The sequence below is a fragment of the Bos taurus genome, chromosome 21 (assembly GCF_002263795.3).
Source record: "Bos taurus isolate L1 Dominette 01449 registration number 42190680 breed Hereford chromosome 21, ARS-UCD2.0, whole genome shotgun sequence".
Taxonomy (NCBI): domain Eukaryota; kingdom Metazoa; phylum Chordata; class Mammalia; order Artiodactyla; family Bovidae; genus Bos; species Bos taurus.
Genome location: NC_037348.1, coordinates 25,662,041 through 25,689,230, shown reverse-complemented (window position 1 = coordinate 25,689,230; position 27,190 = coordinate 25,662,041). Strand labels below are relative to the sequence as shown.

The 27,190-nt window shown below is 44.8% G+C and overlaps 1 pseudogene; it reads right to left on the bottom strand.

Annotated features, from left to right (window-relative positions):
* Positions 1-2,413: 2,413 nt before the first annotated feature.
* Positions 2,414-27,190, bottom strand: LOC784556 (S-phase kinase-associated protein 2-like; annotated as a pseudogene).

The window sequence follows — 27,190 nt, the reverse complement described above, 5'->3', positions numbered from 1 at the left end:
AACAGACTGGTTCCAAATCAGGAAAGGAGTATGTCAAGGCTGTATATTGTCACCTTGTTTATTTAACTTATATGCAGAGTACATCATGAGAAATGCTGGGCTGGATGAATCACAAGCTGGAATCAAGATTGCCGGGAGAAATACCAATAACCTCAGATATGTTTTAGATAACACCACCCTTATGGCAGAAAGTGAAGAAGAACTAAAGAGCCTCTTGATGAAAGTGAAAGAGGAAAGTGAAAACATTGGCTTAAAACTCAACATTCAAAAACTAAGATCATGGCATCTGGTCCCATCACTTCATGGCAAATAGATGGGGAAACAGTGGAAACAGTGGCTGACTTTATTTTTGGGGGCTCCAAAATCACTGCAGATGGTAACTGCAGCCATGAAATTAAAAGACGCTTACTCCTTGGAAGGAAAGTTATGATCAACCTAGATAGCATATTCAAAAGCAGAGACATTACTTTGCCAACAAAGGTCTGTCTAGTCAAGGCTATGGTTTTTCCAGTAGTCATGTATGGATGTGAGAGTTGGACTATAAAGAAAGCTGAGAGCAGAAGAATTGATGCTTCTGAACTGTGGTGTTGGAGAGGACTCTTGAGAGTCCCTTGGACAAAAGGAGATCCAACCAGCCCATCCTAAAGGAGATCAGTCCGGAGTATCCTTTGGAAGTACTGATGTTGAAGCTGAAACTCCAAAACTCCAATACAACTCACAGCCACCTGCTGTGAAGAACTGACTCATTTGAAAAGACCCTGATGCTGGGAAAGATTGAAGGCAGGAGGAGAAGGGAAAGGCAGAGGATGAGATGGCTGGATGGCATCACCAACTCAATGGAGATGAGTTTGAGTAAACTCTGGGAGTTGGTGATGGACAGGGAGGCCTGGTGTGCTGTGGTCCATGGAGTCACAAAGAGTCGTACATGACTGAGTGACTGAACTGAACTGAACTGAATTGTGGATCATCTGCTGGAGGCACAGAGCAGACCAGTCGATAGGATGTGTGTGTACAGGGAAATTTCTTTATTTTCTTGAAAAAGAAAAAGATGATTTGGCCACAGTGGGCCTGTGTTTTTAGGGGCCAACAATCAGCAGGAGATGAGGGCCATTTTTCTCTTTATTTTTTAAAAAAGTATTTATTTATTTGACTGCAGGGTCCTAGATGCAGCTTGCAGGATTTTTTAGTTGTGGCTTTTGAACTCTTAGTTGAGGCATGCAGGATCAAGTTCCCTGACCAAGGATCAAACCTGGGCCTCCTGGAGCAAGGAGTCTGAGCCAGTAGACCACCAGAGAATGCCTTCTTTCTCCTTTTTAGAAGGGCAGGTGGCCTCCTGCTCTGAACATCCCACCACTCTAAAATGGTCTTCATTCATTTTAACCATCTTCCTGGTCCAGAAGGCATTCATGTTTGTGTCCCAGCCAGGTGCTATGCTAGTCAATAAGATGCAGAGATGAATAACGTGGTACATCTTCATGATGTACATCTTCTTGAACACAAACGCCTTTCCTCAGTCACTCAACAAACTCCAAGTGTCTATTCTGTGTTGGTCTCTGTGTTGGTGCTAGGAATGAAAAAATGGAACACCTCATTGGTGTTCTTAAGAGTATGCAACCTCTAGGGGAGAGAGATGTTGACAGATGATTGACATACAAAATGGTTGCTGTGGTAACACAAAAGCCACAGGCATGAATGATTAAACCTTCCTGTTCTGACCATACTGGCCAAAAGACAGTGTTCCCAGGCAGGCCTGGGATTGAGCAACTAGGGGATCAAGTTTTTAGAACTGACCAGAAGTAAGAGATTTTTTTCCTTCCAAGGGCTATAAATTCTCCCTCATGGGTCGAGATGGGTATTAATACAGAGGAAGTATTAAGTATTAGTCGCTCAGTCGTGTGTGACTTTTTGTGACCCCATGGACTGTAGCCCTTCAGGCTCCTCTGTCCATGGGATTCTCTAGGCAAAACTACTGGAGTGGGTTGCCATTTCCTCCTCCAGGGGACCTTCCCAACTGTACATAAAGGGGACTTCATTAATGTGCATTAGAGGATACCCCAGGTTAACTGTCATAGAAAACTGTCTCTTGAGCCTTTAAATTCTATACCAATTCTACACCTCTGGTTGGCCAATTGTTTGTTTCCTTATTTAGGTTTTAAGGTGAATGACCTGGGGCTATTTGTTTCCATCAACCTGATTGCGAATCTAAAGGTGCAGTTGAAATGTCTATTTTTCTTGCCATCCTCAGAAGAGATTGCACAGATCTACTCTATGATTCTCATTCTTTTCAGCTTACAATACAAATAGCTTATTATTTTTTGCAACCTATGTCTTACAATAAAGCAGTGCTGAAACATTAAATAGAAGAATGTTCAGTTGCCATATAGGCTACGATAATGATATGCTGGTGGTGATTTTTAAGCTTGATTCTAAATAGATTATGAAGAATGGCCCTTGGAAGACGTGGTTCAAATTTTGCTATTTAAGGTATCCTGAAATCATAGGCTCATTCTCCCTAAAATTTCAAAAAGCATAGAGCTTAGGCTGTTAAGGGTATAGCAGTGATAAAAAGCTTTCATAGTCATGTCTAAAAAGCAACACTTCATAGTTTTCTGTCTCCAATGGTTCTCTAATATACTTGTAGAAGGAAGGCAACAGAAAACCAAGAATAAAAATAGCTGAGCTCTCCACAATTGGGCTTCCTGCTTACTTTCCCTGTTCAAAGAAAAGAGGAGACACCATCTTGCAATAGAGGCTTCATAGACAACTGGGCTTCTCCAGTGACAGTCAGCATTTGATGCCCCATATCTCTTGGTTCTTCTGTTGCCAATGGTCGGCCTAGTGATGGTGGTGAAATGGGAACAATTAATCTGTAGATGAGGGGGGGCTTCCTTTAACAGTTGAAGGGTACCGTCTGCCACAATTCCAAAGACTTGTAGTGTTTTTAATGTGGGAATTTCTCCAAGTTCAAGTAAAGTTTCAGGTATTATGTCGTAGCATCGACTGAGTGATAGGTGTTGGAGATAGTTGAGTTGGTAAAATTCTGGAAAGCAGTAATTTTTCAGCATGACACAATCGCTTAAGTCTAGGTGGACAAGATTGGGACATCTTCCAACTAAGGTAGAGACACCTGATCTCTGCAGATTCTTTCGGTACTCGCTGAGATTCAGCTGGGTGATGGTCTCTGATACATGTGCAACAGCTACCTGTACATGCTTTTCAGTGAAATTATAGAGGTTCAATTCATCCAATCTGGAAGAACTGCTCAGCGAAGTCTTCAGGGCAGATTCAGAGAATCCAGAACACCCAGAAATGTTTAGTTGCAGTAAATGTGTGTTCTGAGCAAGATTATCAACAATGGGATCTGAAAGTCGGAGGCCTTCCAGGCTGAGATTCTGCAACTTGGAGCAGTGAGACAGAAGACCTTGCAGGGTAGACACATCGATCACAGAGTTCGACAGGTCCAGGTGCTGTAGACGAAAAGGGTTGAAATGTTCAACTAACGGTTGGTCCATAAATGATTGTGGACAACGGAAGGCAACCACCCTTCGGGACAAAAATACAGAGGAACACAGCTGCAAAAAATTGTCCAGTTATAGAGAATACATACTACTCCAGGGCTTTTAAAAGAAAGGCCTAGAATTCAGTTTGTATTCGGAGCAAAGCATGAATACAGATTGAGACTAAAATGGAAAATTTTAGGGCAAGAGTCTGGTGCAGATGAGATGGCATAGGAGTGGAACACTGCAGGGCACATAAGCAAACCCCAGCCCAATATACCTGTAGAAAAACATGATCCAATTTGAAATGGCTCATCACTGATAACATCTTCTGCTCCTTGGTTTCAATATATATATATATATAAACACCCCACAAAGATAGGATCCAAGTAAACAAGTCTATAGATCTGGTCTAGATGGGTGTGTCATCACCATGGTTGTCTTGTGCACTTAAAAACCTCACTTTCAGTTCTTTTTAATCTCATATTATTAAAGGAGATATCAAGTGTAATTAGCATCCCCTCAAAAGCATGTCGGCTTTCTCATCCTTGAAGAAAGGTCGTTTAATTAGTTTGAGCACACTGAGAATCAAGTTGTAGAAACACAAGCAAGCAAAACCACAAAAAAGATCTTAACAGTGCAAAACCTCAGTCTGACAACAAACTTATCCTTTGAAATTCACAATTAAGAACTCAAATTTATAGAGATCATTTTGTTTTTTGGTTTCTCTCTCTCTCTTTTTATTGGAGTATAGTTGCTTTACAATGTTGTGTTAGTTTCTGCTGTGCAGCAAAGTGAATCAGCCATATGTATACATATGTCCCCTCTGTTTTGGATTTCCAAGAGAGAACTGTGACTCAGAATTTTGCTTTAGTTCATGGAGTTAATAAGTCAAGAAATCCTGCAAGGTCTTTCTAGTTCCAAAGTCCAGGAGATCCACATTGCCCTCAGCAGCCTCCCTCAAGGTCAAAACTTGGAGACCTTCTGTGCAGCAAAGTGAAGCAGCTATATGTATACATACATCCCCTCTATTTTGGATTTCCTTCCTATTCAGGTCACGACAGAGCATGGAGTAGAGTTCCCTGAGCTATACAGTAGGTTCTCATTAGTTATATATTTTTTTACATAGTAGTGTACCTGTCAATCCCAACCTCCTAATTCATCCCAGCCCTCTATTCCCACTTAGTGTCCATATGTTTGTTCTCTACATCTGAGTCTCTATTTCTGCTTTGCAGGAAAGATCGTCTATACCATTTTTTCTAGATTTCACATTGCAGTTTATTTGCCTTATTTTGTTTTACAAAAGAAATGCATGCTTATGGTAAAATTAAAATTATTTATAAGATTATCAAAACTAAAAAAAAAAAAAAAAAAAGCCCTGGAGACTTTAACTAGACATGTGAGCTGCACACATTGCTTAAATCTGTGGGGCCAGCTCCCCCAAATGTTAACTGGAATAATAATCTCTGTTTCGCTACCCTAAAGTGGAGGTTATGAAAAAGAAAAATGGGGCAGTAGCTGAAGATCCATCTGAAAAACTTGTAAGCCCACATTCTAAATATACAGATGTACTTTCATTTAATGGCCAAAGAGAATTACACTTCTCTCCACTCTTAAGCATCACCAAGGCTTCTCAATGTTTTTATCTTCTTGTTTCGTCAGCAGGAAAATATTCCCTTAAACCTCCCTTTCTATCTGGCAAATTTCTCTGTCCCTTAAACCCACATTTTCAGGCACCAACTCCTTCAGGAAACCTTTCCTGACTGCCTCTTCCATCTCCTTCACAGCCCAGGCCTCTGTCAAAACTCTTGCTGCATGGCACTGTCTCTGTATTTTCGCACATCACCAGACCCAGAGGTGAGGAGCCGTGGTCTAGTGTCTTCTGTACTCCCGGCCAGGAGTGGGATATATGTTGCAATGCTCTGAAGAGGCCTGTTGAACCTAAGAACGTGGCATGAAACTATCGAGTCTGAGTTTCCTAGATGGACTTCCAGACCCAAACCCAAGAAGCAACTCTCCCTCTCAGGAAGAAACAGGCTGTCCCGAGTGAACCAGAGTGAAGAGCAAAGACAACAACTCCGCTCTGCCCTCCTTTCTCCAGCTGCTTCCACCTCACTCACCCAGATAGGTGGGACACCCTCCTGGGGGTCTTCCTAGGGTGCAGGACTTTCATTTTTAAAACTAGGACAACCTACAGAGGTGGGGTGGGGGTCGGAGGGAGGCTCGAGAGGGAGGGGATCTATGTATACATATACCTGATTATCAGGTGGTGCTAGTGGTAAAGAACCTGTCTGCCAAAGCAAGAGATGAAAGAGATGCAATTTCAATCCTTGGGTCAGGAAGATCCCTTGGAGGAGGAAATGGCAACCCACTTCTGTATTTGTGCCTGAAAAATTCCATGGACAGAGAAGCCTGGTGGGTTACAGTCCATGGTGCTGCAAAGAGTTGGACATGACTGAGTGACTGAGCACACACACACACACACACACAACTGATTTACACATTGCTGTATAGCAGAAACCAGCACAACATTGTAAAGCAATTATCCTCCAATAAAAAAAAGATAAAAAAAGAAAACCAGGACAGTCCCAAGTCAACCATCCCCAGATTTCAGTTCCCAAACTTTCAGATTGTTCATTCTAACCCCAAGCATAGAGATGACCCTGCTGTGGGGAAGTGGTACTCCAACATGGAACTTGTCTACCATGTCAGCCAGCAAACAGAGAAGCCTCCATCTCACCATTGCCAGGTGGCCGGGACACCAGCAATGGTGCTCCAGCTGTCAGTGTCAGAGAACAGAGAACCCAAGCCTGTTCCCAGAATCTTCTTAGCCAGACCCTCAGATGTCTGCTGTGTGGACAGAAGGTCTTTGGGGGAATACTCAGCAGCTTTCATGGCTTCTGCCTGCTAGATGCCACTATCATCTGTTTCTCCAGACATCTCCATTTCCAAGTGTCTCCTGGTGGGTGCCTGTGTTCCCAGTCACTCAGTCATGTCTCACTCTCTGCAACTCCCTGGACTGTAGCCCACCAGGCTCCTCTGTCCATGGGATTTCCAGGCAAGAATACTGGAGTGCATTGCCATTTCCTCCTCCAGGGGATCTTCCTGACCCATGGTTTCAACCCAAATCTCCTGCATTGGCAGGTGGATTTTTTTTACCATTGTGACACCTGGGAAGCCCCAGGGAGGAGCAAAAACACCCCTGGTTGAGAATCACTGTCTTAGATGGATCGTGACCACCTTCCACTTTTCAAATGCTTTGCAAGTTCTGGGTGTATCACTTGCCAGCTCTGAAGAGTGGGGTGGGGCATGGTCAGCCACTTGGAAAACATCCACCATAAAAGTTCATGACTGGGGCTTTCTGGCTTCTGTGCTGCCCTGAGATAACTAAGGGCTGGTGTGGTGGGCACTGTAGCAGCAGTTTACTTGCTGAGAAGACAGAGCCGTGTAGATCTGCTTCTTCGATACTTACTATTCTGAGTGGGGCTTGCTTCAGCCAAGGCTTTATTTACATCTGAAGGTCTCTGATGAGGCTTTTCTAGAGAGCAGATGGGGCTCTTCTCTTGCAGGGAGTGAGCATCTCAGAATAAGGGTGGAGACGACATTGGCAGAATGAAGCACCTGGCTGGCTGACAGTTGTTCCACCGTGGGGCTAATTACAGCGGCATCTTCCTCCTTGTGGATCAGGAGGGGAAACACTTTGATCACTTACAGCTTCTGTCTTGGTTATTCTGTGGCACCTGCTTCAGACCCTATTGGTTGGTAGGCACCTGATGTCAGTTCTTGAAACAAGACAGTGCAGAGCAGAGGATGAAAGACATAAGCTGGGGGAACAAGACCCCACCATTGTGGTTTCCTAGCCCTTGTCAAAATCTGCATAAAAGTCAGCAAGACATACTAGAACATAAAGGACCAGACAAACAGACTGTTTGGAAGACAAGAGGTGCAGTGGAAGCAGAGGTGGCTGTCAGCACCCCAACTGTGTCTCTTTTGTTCAGGACATTATGGTCCACCATGGCTGATTTATGCCAGTCTCTGCATCTCTCTGCCTGAGGGCTTTGGAGGTGGCAGAGCCTGCAGCAAGGAGGAAGTACTGGAAAATTAGTCCTCTGCCTCCAGGAGCATGTAATGAATGGTTGAAGGCAGTTGGGGTAGCAATATCCCAGCTCCCTTGCCCCTTCTGCTTATACTCTTGACACAAGTATTCTACATCAGCTCTGTGTTTCTGGGTTAGGATTATGCTCCAACTATCTCCTTATCTCAGTAGAGTTTTTTTTTTTGCTTTCTGACACACTGCATATTGGCTACTTTTTCTCTCCTATCTCACTTCCTCCCTCATATGAATGCATATTGGAATCACCTCCTAAGTAAACCATCTATTCTCAAATCCTCAATGTATCAATAAAGTTTATCTTTGAGGAAACTCAAACCATTGTATGCAGGTCAGGAAGCAACAGTTAGAACTGGCCATGGAACAACAGACTGGTTCCAAATAGGAAAAGGAGTACGTCAAGGTTGTATATTGTCACCCTGCTTATTTAACTTATATGCAGAGTACATCATGAGAAACGCTGGACTGGAAGAAGCACAAGCTGGAATCAAGATTGCCGGGAGAAATATCAATAACCACAGATATGCAGATGACACCACCCTTATGGCAGAAAGTGAAGAACTAAAGAGCCTCTTGATGAAAGTGAAAGAGGAGAGTGAAAAAGCTGGCTTAAAACTCAACATTCAGAAAACGAAGATCATAGCGCCTGGTCCCATCACTTCATGGCAAATAGATGGGGAAACAGTGGAAACAGTGGCTGACTTTATTTTTGGGGGTTCCAAAATCACTGAAGATGGTGATTGCAGCCATGAAATTAAAAGAAGCTTACTCCTTGGAAGGAAAGTTATGTCCAACCTAGATAGCATATTAAAAAGCAGAGACATTACTTTGTCAACAAAGGTCAAGGCTATGGTTTTTCCATTAGTCATGTATGGATGTGAGAGTTGGACTATAAAGAAAGCTGAGTGCAGAAGAATTGATGCTTTTGAACTGTGGTGTTGGAGAAGACTCTTGAGAGTCCCCTGGACCGCAAGGAGATCCAACCAGTCCATCCTAAAGGAGATCAGTCCTGGGTGTTCATTGGAAGGACTGATGATGAAGCTGAAACTCCAATATTTTGGCCACCTGATGCGAAGAGCTGACTCATTTGAAAAGACCCTGATGCTAGGAAAGATTGAAGGCAGGAGAAGGGGATGACAGAAGATGAGATGGCATCACCAACTCAATGGACATGAGTTTGGGTAAACTCCAGGAGTTGATGATGGACAGGGAGGTCTGGCATGCTGCAGTTCATGGGGTTGCAAAGAGTTGGACACAACTGAGCGACTGAACTGAACTGAACTGAAACCACTGACTGAATACTAACAGATGAGGACATGGTATTTACCTGCTCTAAGGCTGTGTCTGTATGTTGACAGAAGGGTGCACACAGATATGCAATGTCAAATGCATCATTGGCACATGGCACATGTTGAACTTCCAAATTCAGAGGAGGGGTCTCTTGGTGGCCCCATGCAAAATTTAATTTCCTCACATTTCATTTTGAGACTTGCTGGCTTGATTTCTCACTTATGGTCCAGTCACTAAGTCAGGTTTGACTCTTTGAGAACCCATGTACTGCAGCACACCAGGCTTTCCTGTCCTCCACTACCTCCCTGAGTTTGCCCAAACTCATGTCCATTGAGTCGATGATGCCATCCAACAATTTCATCCTCTGTCACCCCCTTAACCTCCTGCGTTCAATCTTTCCCATCATTAGGGTCTTTTCCAGTGAGTCAGTTCTTCCCATCAGGTGGCCAAAGTATTGGAGCTTCAGCATCAGTCTTTCCAATTAATGTTTAGGGTTAATTTCCTTTAGGATTGACTGGTTTGATCTCCTTGTGTCCAAGGGTCTCTTAAGAATTTTCTCTAGCACCACAACTCAAAAGCATCAATTCTGTGGCGCACTCAGCCTTCTTTTTGGTCCAACTCTCACATCTGTACACGACTATTGGGAAAACCATAGCTTTGACTATACAGACCTTTGTCAGCAAAGTGATGTCTCTGGTTTTTACTACGCTGTCTGCTGCTGCTGCTGCTGCTAAGTCGCTTCAGTCATGTCCGACTCTGTGCGACCCCATAGATGGCAGCCCACCAGGCTCCCCCATCCCTGGGATTCTCCAAGCAAGGAACACTGGAGTGGGTTGCCATTTCCTTCTCCAATGCATGAAAGTGAAAAGTGAAAGTGAAGTCGTGTCTGACTCTTAGCGACCCCATGGATTGCAGCCCACCAGGCTCCTCCGTCCATAGTATGTTCCAAGCAAGAGCACTGGAGTGGGGTGCCATTGCCTTCTCCAGCTACGCTCTCTAGGTTTATCATAACTTTCTTTCCAAGGAGTGAACATCTTTTAATTTTGTGGCATCAGTCACCATCTGCATCAGCTCTAGATGGCAAAGACTTTGTGTAGACTTGTGCGTTCTCATTTGCATTGGTTTATGTGCCAACACATTTTAAACGCTCTCATTTCAGTGTATGCATTGGTATACAGTTCTTGCTGATGTCGTGGAACTGACTGAAGTCCCTGTGTGGGGGTGATACCCGACAATGATGTTGCCTCTGGGTTAAATCTTTATCTTGAGCCTTTTTTTTTTCTTAGAGAATTGCTTATATTTAACATTAAAAATTATGTCTCTGAGATTTGAAGTAAAATTTTGGGTTATATTTATTAATTCCATTGCCTTTATTAGCTAAAAAAAAAAAAAAAATCCAACTCTTTGCAATACACAGGGGTTAAAAATATTTAATGATCTCCTGAGTAACTTTGTGGCAACACTAAGAAGAACTCAGAAGAACACCATTCCTCCATGTACCTGCCCGGCTTTAGCTGTCTCACACCTGACGGCCATGCCTGGAGTTCTTAAAACAACCATAATATTTGCTAATTAGTTTACAATTTAAGAAATGCACGCTTGTCATAGATGTAGCCTGGATCTTAGCCAAGAAGGCTGAGATGTAGAGAAATTAGTTCAAGCCTCTAATTCCATATCCATGGGAATTCCAGTGCCCCTCTCTAGATTTCTGAGAACTCCCAGGGGCATAAGTTCTCAGTCATGTCCCTCTCTAGTTTTCTGCTTTTGCTCAACTTCTGTTCTCATGGGTTTCTTCCTCCCATGGCTGGTCTCTTCCCTGCGTTGTGCACAAGTATGAAATTCATCTCCTTTTCCTGATTTCCTGCAAAAACACACAAAGCATTTAAGTATGTGTTGGACTTAGATGTTCCAGAATTAGGAGTAGGTTATCGCAAAGCAAACAAATACTATAAAGATGAAGATGAGACCTACCTGCTCTTTTGGGAACTCTGCACTGGAAGCTTTCACTTGCTTCTTTTCTTCTGCAATCCTGGTTTCTTGTAACCTGCCACCACACCTGTACCTCTCCCAGCTTCTTTCTCTGTCCTCCACTCGTTTGCCTTTCACTCTTAGGACAGGCAACATCATCATGTCCCCCTCCACCGTGCCCTTCCCTGGAGGAGGATGACATACCCTACCCTGTTGAACCCAGGAGTGGCTGTGTCACAAGCTTTGTCCAAAGACATGTGACTGCAGGTGATGCAGGTTACATCATGCAAAAGATTTCCAAATCAGAGCACGGTTCATCACCTCCTTTTCCTCACCGTGATGGCATTCCAGAAAGCAACTGATCTGGAAGCCTGGGCCCAGGGGCCAGACAAGGGAGATTGGATGGGGCCAAGCATACTTACCAAGTCAAGGAAAAGAGCTGTTTTCTCTGGATTCCTCTTACATGATCAGGCCATCTATGACTAAGCATAATTTTTTTCTTTCCTTTCTAATTCCTTTATCTTCTTATTGAGAATCTCCTGTGAAGTGTTGAGTCAACTGAAGGCAGCAAGACACTCTGATGCTATCAAAATCAGGGGAGAGCTCTGTAATTGTAATGACTGTGACAGACTTTTCATAGATAACTTTATCAGATTAAGGAAGTCTTCTTTCATTCCTATCTTTATAAAGGTTTTTAACGTAAACAGATATTGCATTTCATCAAATACTTTTCCTGCACATACTTGAAATGATCATATGACCTCTCTCCTATAACTTCATTTTTTCTTTGAGATTTTTAATATTTTCCACATGTTCAGAATTAAATCACTGGTTTTGCAACTGTATTCTGAATTAAAAATTTACATTCTCTTTTTTGAAAAATAATAATAATGACAATTGATTTTTGAGTGTTAAAGCAACCATGCATTACTAAAGTTAAAAAAATTCTTATCATGTGTCACTGGATTTGAACTACTTTATTTTATTTAGGAATTTTACATCTACATTCATAAAGAGTCTGGCTTATATTTGATTTTTCTTGTAACGTTGTTCTCTGATTTCTATCACAGGTTTACTGGCCTTGTAAACTGAGATGGAATTCTTTGGAACTGGGTTTGGAATTTTCTTTATGTAGGTCTTCCATTTCTTTTGGTTCAATTTGGGTGAATTTTGTTCTTCTAAGAATTTTTCTTTTTTTAATTTTTAAATTATTACCAGCACCGATTCAATCCCTGATTGGGGAGTTAAGATAAAAAAAAAAAATTTGTGGACACATATACAGAAAGATGGGTTTCCTTGGTGGCTCAGACAGTTAAGAATCTGCCTGCAATGAAGGAGACCCAGGGTACTTCAGTATTCTTGCCTGGAGAATCCCATGGACAGAGGAGCCTGGCAGGCTACAGTTCATGGGGTCGCAGAGTTGGACATGACTGAGTGACTAACATTTTCACTTTCATACAGAAAGATGGGGTTTCCCAGGTGGCACTAGTGGTACAGAACCCACTTGCCAAAGCAGGAGACATAAAAGGTGCAGGTTCAGCCCTGCATCAGGAAGATCCCCTGGAGAAGGAAATGACATTCTGGAGTGGATAGACAAAAGCCCATGGACAGAGGAGCCGGGCAGGCTATGCAATCCATGGGATCACAAAGAGCTGGACACAACTGAAGCAACTTAACATGCATACAGGCATATAGAAAGATAGCAATTTCATTAGAGCTTGCAAAGAACCACTATTTTGCTTTGTTGATTCTATTACAGATTTTGGCATCTATTTCATTAATTCCTATTATTAACTATTTCCTCCTGTTCATATTCACTAGTGTCACCACATCCCTGCGCTAAATTCATTCCATCGTACGCTGATACAAGTCAAAGATTTCTTTGAGTGTTTGGAAAACAAAACAAAAAAAGCAACGACACCCCTCCATCCCTCACTCTCTCTCTGTCACACACACATTTTGTGATGTGTTGGCAGATTCAGGAGGTTTATGAACCATGGTTCTTACACTGGTAAAATGTGAGCTTTAAGATACATTTTTGTTTTTCCCAAAGAGATAAGTTACAGTGCTGAGTCAGCCACACTCACTCATATTGTTTCCCGTTGACACCAAAAGCTCAGACTCCTGCTCCAACTCGCCCACACCTGGGAGCCAGCCTGTGGTCTTGGAACCAGATTGCTCTCATTCCATATGGAAACCAGAGGCTCGACCTTGGCAGATGAGTCTGCCATGTCAAACACTTAGGCTGGACACCTCAGATATTGCCAGGTATTGAGCATTTTGCCCCAAATGCTGCCAGCAAAATGTTCCTGGAAAAGGAACATTTTTCAAGGTCAGTCTGTGTCTTTAAGGGCTCGAGGTTCAGATTTCAGCCACAAGGCTCCCTTGACCAAACTTGAAAGTTTGCTTTCTGCTCTGCATTGGAACAAATGTTCACTTTGCTATAAAACATCAATTCTCTTTCTGGTCTAAGAGATTTCCATTCCCTTCTGCTCACCTATCTCTGTGATGTTAAGAGCACCTGTGGCCGGAAGAGAGGTCTTCTGCCGGGTCTGGAAGCTTGGCCCAAGGAGCTGGTGTTCTTGTGCAGTGAGGTCATCTTCCAGAAGTACCAGACTGATGTGTTTTTCATCTCTCTCACTCAGACACCACGTGTACTGGCAGCCATTCCTCCATCAAAGCATACAGGAGAGGGAAGGGCAAGCGCCTCCTGTAGAAATACAGAATAAGAGGTGTCTCCATCAAAGGAAGAGGAAGGGAGAAGTCGCCCCTTCTGGCCACAAAGAACCATGGGAGGAAGGCGAGGGTCGAAAGCAGGAAGTCAGTAGAGAAAGAGGTGTGTTCTGACTTTCCCAGCTTAAGTGGGAATCCTCCCAGCTAAGACTCCAGAGGCTTCCTCAGCTGCTGGGGAGGGGGCAGGAACACTGTCCATTGTTTCCTGGTGCCCCTAAAAGATCAAAGATGGATGGAGTTGGCTGGGAGATTTACCTGGGGAAAAAGATATTGCTGTGTTGTGGTGAGGGAGTGCTAGAGCTGCGAGCTGGAGGGCAGGCCATCCTGACCAAGAGCTGGCTAGGTACGACTTCCTGGTGTTCCAGGGGTTAGGACTCACACTCCCAATGCAGGGGGCCTAGGGTTTAATCCCAGATCCCACATGCTGCAGTTAGGATCTGGCACAGCCAAATAAATAAAGCACTCACCAGGCATCACAGCTAGACCTTCTGGACATGTAATTCTGGAGAGGGTTGAGCTGGAATCAAGGCAGCAGGACTACTGAGCCCAGACAGAACCCAAGAGGACACAATTCAGCCTCAGGTGCCAGCTGGGCTCCTGACAATCAGGTGGACAGGGGCATCCTCATAGAGATCAGCAGAGCTGGAATGGACTGTGGCAGCATCACAGTCACACAAACGAGCTCTCTCATATAGCTAGATGCCATCCTGGAGATAAGCAAGGTGAAGGAAGTGAAAGTCCTCAGTTGTGTCCAACACTGTGATCCCATGGACCGTAGCCTGCCAAGCTCCTCTGTCCATGGGATTTTCCAGGTACGAATACTGGAGTGGGTTGCCATTTCCTTCTCCAGGGGATCTTCCTGACCCAGGGATTGAGCCAGGGTCTCTTACAATGGAGGCAGATTCTTTACCTTCAGAGCCACCAGGGAAGCCAAGCAAGGTGAAGAGGGATTAAAAAGAATTTAAAAATACAAAACATTTATGGGACTTTCCTGGCAGTCCAGTGGTTAAGACTCTGCACTGCCACTGCAGGGGAAATGGGTTTGATCCCTTCTCCGGGAACAAAGATCCTGCTTGCCAAACAGCGCAGCCAAAAACTAGGGGAAAAATACAAAGCATTTATCCAAAAAAGACTGAATTCTCTAAAGAGACTGTTATACATTATTAGATCAGATTGAATTTCCTTACATCAATTGTGGAAAATAAATATGTTTTCTTTGCAATTCTGAGTGTGACTGCTAAATTTGCAATCCTGATACAAGCTGATGCACAAAGATGACACTTTCAGCTGCAGGAAGGCATGACACAGAGCGAGGATGGTCTGAGCTGAGTTGTTCGTGTCTCCTGCTTGGGAATTGAGAGGGACGAGAATAGGGGCACGAGACTATATCTGTGGAGAGCTGTTTCTCTTCGGTGGGAAAAATAATTGGCCTGGAGGTAGCTTTTATCTAGTTCTGCCCCAAGCTGATTTGTTATGATGACAGGCAGAAGGCATCTCTTCAAGAACACCCCAGCTCCTTTCTTGGGACCTGCCCCCCTCTACAGGGTTTGGGATCCAGAAGGAGGTGGTCCAAGTTCCAGCTCTGATTCTGACTGGGTGCACAAGTCCACAGACTTCCCTGAGCTCCTCTCTAATAAATTACGATTGAGACATGCATACCCCTGATCCTCTGGCTGCAGGAAGAGCAGGGGTGAGGGGGACAGAAAAAGTCCTTTTTCCCCAGTCCCATGCCCATTCCAACCTCCCAGATGCCTGCCTACTCCTGCAGTTTCTTCTCTGCATCCTGCGGGTCCTGCAGGTGGAATTTCCCTCCAGGCACTGTTCTGGCTTTCCACTGAGCAGAGGTTTGTTCATTTGTATCAAGGCCTGTACTGGGTCCTGGAGCTCTTGAGGCCAATTAGATACAATGTCTCGGGACTTCCCTGGCTGTCCAGTGGTTAAGACTCCCAACTTCCACTGCAGGGGACATGAGTTTGATCCCTGGTTGGGGAACTAAGATCCCACATGATGTGGGGCACAGACAAAACAAAAGAAAACAAAAAACACTAGATACAACGTCTCCCCTCCAGAAACGTCCCAGAGACTCTCAGGCATGGTTCTGCCTTCTCCTGCCAGGCTGTTTTCCCTTAGTTTATTAATTTGTTTAAGGCTGTGCTGGGTCTTTGTTGCTGCACTTGGGCTTTCTCTGGTTGCAGTGAGCGAGAGCTGCTCTTTATTGTGGTGGCTTCTCTTGTTGCAGAGCATGCAGGCTTCAGTACTTGTGGCACGTGGGCTCCGTAGTTGTGATATGAAAGCTTAGCTTTTCCGTGGGATCTTCCTGACCCAGGGATAGAACCCATGTCCCCTACATTGGCAGGTGTATTCTTTACCTCTGACCCACCAGGGAAGGAGATGGAGTGCATGCTCATTTCCAAGAGTGACCTGCTTCCTCAGTTGGGTAACTTTTGTACCCAGTGTGACCTTCATCAGTGAACATGGTGGCCCTGGTTGGTACAGAGACCAGCCAATGGTGAAAGGACACCTAGATATGGTCTGGTCCACCCACTCCTATCTTGGAGAAGGGAGCACTGAGTCCCAGAGAGGGACAAGGGGGTGATTCCATTCATGCACTGTCTCTTCAGCAGAGCACACCACCCCTCCCAGAAGGAGAGCCCTCCCTCCCACCAGCCTGGCCCATCTACCTCAGGGCGAGAAGCCAGCTGGAAGGAGATCCCCTCCCAGGACTCCAGGCCTGAATTGAATCATGGCTGTTGACAAGATGCAGGCTGGAATAGAGGATTTGGGGGAGTGGAATCTTTGAAGATGGTTATTTTCCTCCCTATATGTACATGGTATTGGACACGTCTCATGGACCCATGGGAGCGCATTGACTTGTCCTACAAAACTTTTGATCACCTACTGTTTGCCTGGGACTCCAAAGTGAATAAGGCAGGGTCTTTGCCACCCAGGAAGTCCTCGGGCAGTGGAGGAGGCAGACACATGTAGAGACAAGAATGGCATGGACTTGCAAGGAGACGTAGGGAGCATCATGGAGGTGATGAGCCTTTAGCTGACCCATCTCGGGCACCAGAGGGAATCAGAGTCACTCATGAATCAATCTTGTTTTATTTGTTTGTTTCTGCAGTGCTTCCTGGAACCAAGTCTCTTACAGCCTTGAGGCTTCTCCTCTTGGTTTCCAAGGCCAGGGCCACTGACCCCAGGGCTCTCCAATGGGTCACCATGTTGCTGCTGATGGCTGGCCTGACCAGATGCAGGTGGGCTTAGGAGACCTCATGTTTCCTACAGGGGCTTATCCTTCCAGAACCAACCATAGGTGATACGGAAATTTTCTAAGAACCACAGTTTTCCATCTCTAATGGCTTCTTCACTTGAAGGCAACAGGCTTGTCCCCTGGAGAGTGGTGGGGAGAACTAACAAAGATGTCTACTGACCACTGGTGGGGAATGTATAGAAAGGAATGAGCCCTCCAACCCAAACCCTTCATTTCCATAGGATATAACAGGTAATTACCTTGATAGGACAACAATCAGCCTTTTGAGGTAGTTCATCAGAAACAATGAATGTGTCTTCTGGGCAGAGAAGCATGGATTTTCCCATCTGCTCTTCTTCCCTTCTCTGTGCCTCTCCCTTCTCCTCCCTTCCCCTCTCCTCCCATCCACTTCCCCATCTCTTCCTGTCTTCTTTCCCCCTTCCTCCCTCTTTCTCTCCTTTCTTCTCTAAGCCTTGGAGGAAAGCATACTTGCATCTCAGAATCAAGGTCACTAGAGTGGTGGTCTAATTGGGCCCTGGGAGATTGGTCAAAGGGTGCTTTGTGTTTCAGGTAGATCCTCATGAATGGAATTCTTTATTAGCCTTCCAATTTCTTTCATTAATATGCGTTTCTGTTCCCTTTCTGCACACCTGCTCCTGACTCCCAGGCTGCCAAGCCCTGCATTTGTCTCTGGAACTTAAATGCCAACAGGGATGTACAGTGAGGATCTCTGAGGGTGTGGAAAGCCAGGCAAGCACGTCATGAGTCAGAGGAAATGGTCAGCCTGGAAAAGCTCGTCCTCAGTCCTCAGAGTGGCATCTGCTGAATGGCCTCTCAGAGGGTAAGAGTGCTTTCCCCCAGGTCAGGCTCTGACTAAGCTCAGAGTTGGAAGCTACTGTTTATTTACTTTTTAAATTTATGTTTGGCTGTGCTGGGTTTTCGTTGCTGCACAAGCTTTCTCTAGTTGTGGCAAGCAGGGGCTACTCTCTGGCTGTGATGCGCAGGCTTCTCATTGCGGTGGCTTCTCTTGTGGAGCACAAGCTCTAGGACATGAAGACTTCAGTAGTTGTGGCTCCTGGGCTCTAGAGCACAGGCTCAGTAGTTGTGGCACACAGGCTTAGTTGCCCTGCAGCATGTGGGATCAAGCAGGATCAGGGATGAAACCTGAGTCTCCTGAGTTGACAGGTGGATTCTTTACCACTGAGTCACCAAGGAAGCTCCGAAGCTACTGTTTATTATCCACCAACTCTGCATCAAATTCTTACTTCTTGCCTCACCGGAACCGCCTCCTCTACTCCCACCCCACAACAGGTGAAAGGAAGCAAGCATCCCGGTCTCCACTGACAGATGCGAAGGATAAGTCTGAATGAGGTCAAAGAACATGCCAAGGTCACTCGGCCAGTAAATGGCAGAGCATAGACCTGACTGTGGATCCAGATGATGCCCTGACTGTTCCAGGCGCAGGTGAGGAATAAGGCCAGAGACAGCACACACCCTGCCCCCCCCCAACCCCTGGGTGCCCGAAGCAAGACAGAGTAAGACAGTCATGGCTCTAGAACTTCTTCTCCCAAGGGCTCAAGAGAGAGCAGGGTACGGCCTGCTCCCAGCACCCAAAGTGGGGGCCCCTTGGAAGAATTGAATCTGTGACAAGGAATATCAATGGAACTGATGACTCTGCCCCCAGGCTGGACAGTTGTTTAGGGACAGACTTGTCCTTCTAGGGGACACCAGCCACTCTGGACTGAACTGTTTCCTCAAGAGATGCTGAAGTACTCACTGTTTACAGCGGCCAGGACACGGAAGCAATCTAGATGTCCATCAGCAGACGAATGGATAAGAAAGCTGTGGTATATATACACAATGGAATATTACTCAGCCATTAAAAAGAATGCATTTGAATCAGTTCTAATGAGGTGGATGAAACTGGAGCCTATTCACAGAGTGAAGTAAGTCAGAAAGAAAAACACCAATACAGTATATTAACACATATATATGGAATTTAGAAAGATGGTGTAACGATGACCCTATATGCGAGACAGCAAAAGAGACACAGATGTAAAGAACAGACTTTTGGACTCTGTGGGAGGCGAGGGTGGAATGATTTGAGAGAATAGCATTGAAACATGTATATTATCATATGTGAAACAGATCGCCAGTCCAGGTTCAATGCATGAAACAGGGTGCTCAGGGCTATCAGCACTGGGATGATCCTGAGGGATGGGATGGGGAGGGAGGTGGGAGGGGGTTCAGGATGGGGAACACAAGTACACATATACACCCATGGCTGATTCATGTCAATGTATGGAAAAAACTGCTACAATATTGTAAAGTAATTAATCTCCAATTAAAATAAATATTCTAAAAACAAACAAAAAAAAAGAGATGCTAAAGTACTAACCCCAGGACCGGTAATGTGACTTTATTTGGAAATGAGGTCTTTGCAGACCTTCCAGTAAAGATGAGGTTGTCAGGGTGGACCCTGATCCAGTATGGCTGTATTTGTAAGAAAAGAAGAAATTTGGACACAGAGACCAAACCTCACAACAAGATGTATACTGTGTGAACTTGAGAGCAGAGATGGGGTGATGCTTGTATAAGCCAAGGAGCCCCAAAGATTGTCAACAAACCAGAAGAAGCTGGAAGAGAGGTGTGGGACAGATTCTCCATCACAGCCCTCAAAAGAAACCCATCCTGGACTGCCCTGGTGGGACAGTGGTTGAGAGTCTGACTGCCAATGCAGGGAACAGGGGTTCAATCCCTGGTCGAAGAAGATTCCACATGCCTCGGGACAACTAAGCACGTGTGCCACAACCACTGAAGCCCATGCACCCAAAAGCCGGTGTTCTGCAACAAGTGAGGCTACCACAATGAGAAGCCCACGCACTGCAGCTAAAGAGCAGCTCCCACCCAACGAAACTAGAGAAAAGCCTGTGCAGCAATGAAGACCCAGCATAGTAAAAGTAAAATAAATTTTTAAAAAAGGAATCAATCCTGACAAGACCTTGATTTGGGGTTTTTAGCCTCCAGAACTATGACAACACAGTACATCTCTGTTGTTTAAGCCACCCTGTCTGTGGTGCTTTGTTCTGACAGCCCTAAGACACGGATACACCAGAGCTCCTGGGGTGTGCATCCTGCTTTCAGGCCTGGGCTGAGGAACTCCAGGGAGCCCTGGTGTCACTGCCTGACTCAAAGGGACCCGGCATTGCTGTCTGGTGCCAAGAGAGGCTAACGAGTGCATGGCCTCATCCAGGACTGGCCCCCTGCTGTGCTAAGTAAGGCTGGCAGCTCATCTTCCAAGGAATGGGATCCTTGGAAGACCCAGGTGGAAATCCAGTTGCACTCTCAAGGCGGCTGGCAGGGAGGATGGTGTTTGTGTCCTGCGATGTTTCAGGGACAATTAGCATCAGAAGATTAAATTCATGATGGCCCATCCATTGTCTCCACTCGTCATTGGTGTCTGGCAGAGAATTGGAATTCTTAATCCCCCATGCTCTAAGTGAATGCATATTGAACTGTTTTGACAGCTTGGAAATTTCATTGCAGATTCTTGATGACTTCCCACGTCAAGATCAATTTGCAGCCTTGTTTTTTTTCAGCTGATTAGGTCCCGTCCAATTTTCTTGAGCAAGGGTTGCAGAGTACTGGGCTTCTTCAAGCTCTATCCAAAGGGGTGTGGGGTGGGGATGTTCCTGGGGAGGCTGGGTTTTAGCTCTAATATCCAGAACCACTGAACCCACCAAGACTCCTTTTATGTTTGCTCAAGGAGCACACAGTGAACTCTATTATACTTAAAAAAAAAGTGACACAAGGCAGGTTTGGTCTAGAGATTCTGGGAGAAGTCAGTGAGAATGTACACAGAGCTTCTAGCTTGTGCTACCCAGTGGCTAGGGGATGGAGAATAAAGAATGAGAGGGTGGATGTGGCTTCTGTGCACACACCAGCAGAACCATTTAACTGTCTATAGGACCTTTGGCCAGTTACTCACACTTTCCCAAGTTTCCTCATCACTAACATGAAAATCCTACTCACAGAAACTTTATAGGGTTGTTTCGAAGATTAAATGAAATATTACGTGTGAAATGTTACATATTACATGTCCAAAGAATGCTGATTTTGCAGCCAAATTCCTCAGGAAAAAGACAGTTTCTCTTCCTTCATCTGCCTCTTTCTGCATCTCCTTGTTCCCTGTTCTTTGTCCTCAGTCAGAGAGAATCTGCAGCACTATCCAGGAGAAAGACAGGGAGAGACACATGCATCATTTTGTTTTTGGTAGCTATGTTTAAAAAGCACAAAAACAAATATCATATATTAATGCATTTATGTGGGGTCTAGGAAAATGGTACAGGTAAACCTACCTGCAGTGCAGAAATAGAGACGCAGATGTAGAGCATGGGCATGTGGACACAGGAAGGTAGTGGAGGGTGGGATGGACTGGGAGATTAGGACTGACTCATACACACTACCACGTGTAAAATAGATGGCTAGTGGGAAGCTGCTGCGTAGCTCAGGGAGCTCAGCTTGGTGCTCTGTGATGACTAGACGGGGCGGGTGGGGGTGGGAGGGAGGTTTAAAAGCAACTATACTTTTTTTTTTTAAAAGAAATGATGTGGTGACTATAGTTAATGATATTATATTGCATATTTGAAAGTTGTTTCAGAGACTAGATGTCAACAATTCTTATCACAAGAAAAAAAATAATGACTAAGTATGGCAACGGATGCTAACTTGACTTACTGTGGTGATCATTTTGTAATACTTGGAAATAGTGAATCATCAAGTAATATACCTAAAATGAACATAATGCCATATGTCAATTATACCTTAATTAGAAAAAAGAATTTGGAAAAATGGTATAAAGAAATAGGTCAAATTAATTTCAATAACATATTTTATATAAAGCAATATAGTGTAGATCATGTAATCAATGGAAACATTTTAAAATTATTTATTTGTGACTATGCTGAGTCTTCATTCCTTGTTTTAAATGTTTATTTTTATTTATTTTGTTGCAACACATTTCTAGTTGCAGCATGTAGGATCTAGTTGCCTGACTAGGGATCGAACCTGGGTGCCCTGCATTAGTAGCAAAAACTCAGCCACTGGACCACCAGGGAAGTCCCCTGCAGCTTCCTTCCTGCTGGGGCTTTCTCTAGTTGCGGTGAGCAGGGGCTACTCTCTAGTCTTCAATGCTCAGGTTTCTTCTTGTGGTGTCGTCTCTTGTTGTGGAGCACGGCTCTAGTATACTTGGGCTTCAGTAGTTGAGGCTCCTGGGCTCCAGAGCACAGACTCAATAGTTGTGGCACACGGGTTTAGTTGTTATGAGTAATGTGGGATATTCTCAGACCAGGGATCGAACCTGTGTCTCCTGCATTAGCAGGCAGATTCTTCATCACTGAGCCACCAGAAAAGCCCCCAAAGTAAATATTATTAACAGGACATTTTACATTGTATTTCTCCTTCTGTGTCTTCACAAGCCAGTGTACACGTTACACCAACAGTGTATCTCACTTCGGAACTGGCCACATATCAAGTGTTCCATGAGCCACTTGAGGCTCGTGCTGGGATGCTGGATTGCACAGCCCTGGATGTGCTGGAGCTTGTGATTCTCCTAGAACCTGCCCACTTGTCAGCATTAACACAATCTCCTAGGCTTCTTGTGCTGGGATGACAAGGATGCATCATGACTCTCAGGTGTAAAGGCAGCTGATAAGTCAGGAGCTACTCTCTGAAACAGCAGCCAAGGCAGGAGGTACCATTTCCCACTGCAGACCCTGTGCCCACGGTTGCTATTACCTGCCCAATGAGAGAGCTTAGCCCTTGATTGATGGGTCTGGGGATCAAGAGATGAATAAGAAAGACACCACCCTGACTCTTAATGAATTCATAGTGTAGTGGTGGCCTGTGTGCAAAATAATTACTGTTCACTGTCATAAGAGCTGTGATGAAAGTTTCTTAAAGTTGCTGATAATGCTTTATGGTGACCTAACATGGTGGTTTAGTCGCTAAGTCATGTCCAACTCTTTGCGATCCCAAGGACTGTAGCCTGCTTGGCTCTTCTATCCATGGGATTTCCAGGCAAGAGTACTGGTGTGTGTTGCCATTTCCTTCTCCAGAGGATCTTCCCAACCCAGGGATCAAACCCACATCTCCTGCATTGGAAGTGGATTCTTTACTGCTGAGCCACAAGGAAAGCCCTAAATGGGAAGGAAATCCAAAAAAGAGGGGATATATGTGTATGTATGGCTGATTCATTCACAGTACAGAAGAAACTAACACAACATTATAAAACAACTATACTCCAATAAAACCTAATTTAAAAATTAAAATTTTTAAAAATTCAGAAAAAAAGTTGATGAAACTTGAAAAAAGAGTGATATATGTAAGATAACGTTAAAAATATAAATTCTCTAGACAGTAATGGATATTAGGATTCTCTTGGTTGCTAGAAATAGAAACCTTAAGCCAGCTTAAGCCAAAGGGTGAGGACTAAGGGTGTTATACTAAGAATTTAGGGGAATCACGCAAATGGAGGAAGTCCTATGTCCAGGTGAGGATGCAGACAGATTGGGGCGACATTAGAGACTCCAGCAGATCTGTCTTGTGCATTCTGCTTTGCACACGTTTTGATAGTGTTCCACCACTGCCATTCAGTTTGCTTTTTCCAGTTCATAAGAAAGAATTCGGTCATTGGTGATGGCTCCAGGATATGCCATCCAGACTCAGAGAGTGGACAGGCCAATGTTTCAATATCTTAATTCAATATTTTTAGAAAATTTATTTCATTTTTGGCTGTGCTGGGTCTTCGTTGCTGCACAGGCTTTTCCTCTAGTTGCCGAGAGGGGGGACTACTCTCTAGTTGTCGTGTACAGGTTCGGAGCACGGGTTCTATGGCTCTTGGGCTTCAGCAGTTGCAGCACATGGCTCAGCAGTTGTTGCTCGCAGGCTCTAGAGCATGGGCTCAATAGTTGTGGCACATGGGCTTAGTTGTTCCCAGCATGTGGGATCTTCCTGGACCAGGGACTGAAGCTGTGTCTCCTGCACTGGCAGGCAGATTCTTCACCAATGAGCCATCAGAGAAGGCTTTAAATCAGTATCTCAATTTGAAATTTGTGAGAAAGGACTTTAATTCAGCTTGAATCCGATAGAGTTAGAAAGCCAGGACAACGTTGTATAAACATGGCTTCTTCTTCTTCATATAACTGGAAGAGCACAAAATTCTTTTCCAGGAAAATAAGAGGTGAGTGAATCAAGCAATAGTGTTTACTACCTTCTTCCCCTTGACTGCCCACCATACACACACACATGCACACATTCTTTTCCCCCCACACACCCAAAGAGACCTCTGCGTCCTGTGGTCCTCCAAATTCTTTTTCCTTTATAGTAGACAAGGAAGTCTGTCTGGCAATGAGTTCTAACATGATGTTGGACCTTTCTTCTCCAAGTTCAGTCTTTGGGTATTACCCCTTCATCCACACATTTTCTTTTGAAGGAATGAAGGGGGCAGTGGGAAATGCCAGGATACCCAGACTCCCCTGGCCTCTCCCAGATGCTACTTCTGCTAAGGGCCACTCTGTTGCTCAGTCAATAAGTCATGTTTTACTCTTTTTGACCCCATGGACTGTACCCTGCCAGACTCCTCTGTCCATGGGATTCTCCAGGCAAGAATACTGGAGTGGGTTGCTGTTTCCTTCTCCAAAATCAACTCAACTTCAATAAAAAAATTTTTAAAGAAAAAAAAGTGTGGAATTCTTTTTAAATTAATCTTTATAGGAGTGTTTTTGCTGTACAATGCTGTGTTAGTTTCCTCTGTATATTTAAAGTGAATCAGCCACATGTATACATATATCCCTTCTGTTTTTGGATTTCCTCCCCATTTAGGTCACCACAGAGCACTGAGTAGAGTTCCCTGTGCTATACTGTAGGTTCTTATTAGTTATTTATTTTATACATAGTAGTAAGATGCTTGCTCCTTGGAAGAAAAGTTATGACCAACCTAGACTGCATATTAAAAAGCAGAGACATTACTTTGCTGACAAAGGTCCATCTAGTCAAAGCAATGGTCTTTGCAGTAGTCATGAATGGATGTGCGAGTTGGACTATAAAGAAAGCTGAGCGCTGAAGAACTGATGCTTTTGAACTGTAGCATTGGAGAAGACTTTTGAGAGCCCCTTGGACAGCATGAGAAATGCTGGGCTGGAGGAAGCACAAGCTAGAATCAAGATTTCCAGGAGAAATATCAATAACCTCAGATATGCAGATGATACCACCCTTACGGCAGAAAGTGAAGAAGAACTAAAGAGCCTCTTGATGAAAGTGAAAGAGGAAAGTGAAAAAGTTGGCTTAAAGCTCAACATTCAGAAAACTAAGATCATGGCATCTGGTCCCATCACTTCATGGTAAATAGATGGGGAAACAGTGGAAACAGTGGCTGACTTTATTTTTCTGGGCTCCAAAATCACTGCAGATGGTGATTGCAGCCATGAAATTAAAAGAAGCTTACTCCTTGGAAGGAAAGTTATGACCAACCTAGCTGCTGCTGCTGCTGCTAAGTCGCTTCAGTCGTATCCGACTCTGTGAGACCCCATAGACGGCAGCCCACCAGGCTCCCCCGTCTCTGGGATTCTCCAGGCAAGGACACTGGAGTGGGTTGCCATTTCCTTCTCCAGTGCATGAAAATGAGAAATGAAAGTGAAGTCGCTCATTCATGTCTGACTCTTAGCAACCCCATGGACTGCAGCCTACCAGGTTCCTCCATCCATGGGATTCTCCAGGACAGTGTATTAAAAAGCAGAAACTTAACTTTGCCAACAAAGGTCCAGCTAATCAAGGCTATGGTTTTTCCAGTAGTCATGTATGGATGTGAGAGTTGGACTGTGAAGAAAACTGAGCACCGAAGAATTGATGCTTTTGAACTGTGGTGTTGGAGAAGACTCTTGAGAGTCCCTTGGACTGCAAGGAGATCCAACCAGTCCATCCTAGAGAAGATCAGTCCTGGGTGTTCATTGGAAGGACTGATGTTGAAGCTGAAAGTCCAATACTTTGGCTACCTGATGCGAAGAGCTGACTCACTGGAAAAGACCCTGATGCTGGGAGGGATTGGGGTCAGGAGGAGAAGGGGACAACCGAGGATGAGATGGTTGGATAGCATCACCGACTCAGTGGACATGGGTTTGGGTGGACTCTGGGAGTTGGTGATGGACAGGGAGGCCTGGCGTGCTGTGGTTCATGGGCTCACAAAGAGTCAAACAGGACTGAGCAACTGAACTGAACTGAACTGAACTGGACAGCAAGGAGATCCAACCAGTTAATCCTAAAGGAAATCAGTCCTGAATATTCATTGGAAGGACTGACATTGAAGCTGAAATTCCAATACTTTGGCCACCTGATGCAAAGAGCCAAGTCGTTGGAAAAGACTCTGAGGCTGGAGAAGATTGAAAGCAAGAGGAAAAGGGGATGACAGAGATTGAGATGGTTGGATGGCATCACTGACTCGATGGACACGAGTTTGAGCAAGCTCTGGGAGTTGGTGATGGACAGAGAAGACTGGTGTGCTTCAGTCCATGGGGTCGCAAAGAGTTGGACATGACTGAGTGACTGAACTGGACTGAACAGAGTGTATATATGTCAATCCCAGTCTCCCAATGCATCCCACTCTCCTTCCCCCCTTGGTGTTCTTAAGTTTGTTCTCTACATCTGTGTCTTTATTTTTCTTTGCAATTAAGGGAATGAAATTCTAAAGGGCACAGGAAAACATTGGCAAACTGAGTCAGCGAGAGGTAGTCCAGAGCAGCCTGAGGATGAGGGCACAGGAGGGGACAGAGTGAGGACAACGACATTAAGACAGTGGTTAAGGATATGAGGGATATGGAGTAGGATAGAAAAACTAGGGCTTAGCAGTGAAGAATCCATCGGCCAATGTAGGAGACACAAGTTTGATCCCTGGGAGGGGAGGATCCCCTGGAGAAAGTAATGGCAGCCTACTCCAGTTTTCTTGCCTGGGAAATCACATGGACAGAGGAGCCTGATGGGCTATAGTCCATGGCGTTGCAAAGAGTCAGACATGACTAAGCACACACACACACACACACACACACACAGAAGAATAAACTGAAGTACAAAATTTCCAAAAAGATCAGTCCTACTCACTCTCCAATGTCAAGGGGGCAGACGTGGAGGGCCTGGGAAGGAAGTAGAAGAAATGAACTCGTGGCTTTTGAGGGGAGGCAGAGCCCAAGCTGACAGTACACACGTTCCTGGTGGACTCTGCAGTCTGAATGCCTGAAGCTCTGGGTGGATGTAGAGCCCCGGGCCTCGCTGGAGGGGTTTAGCGGCAGCCAT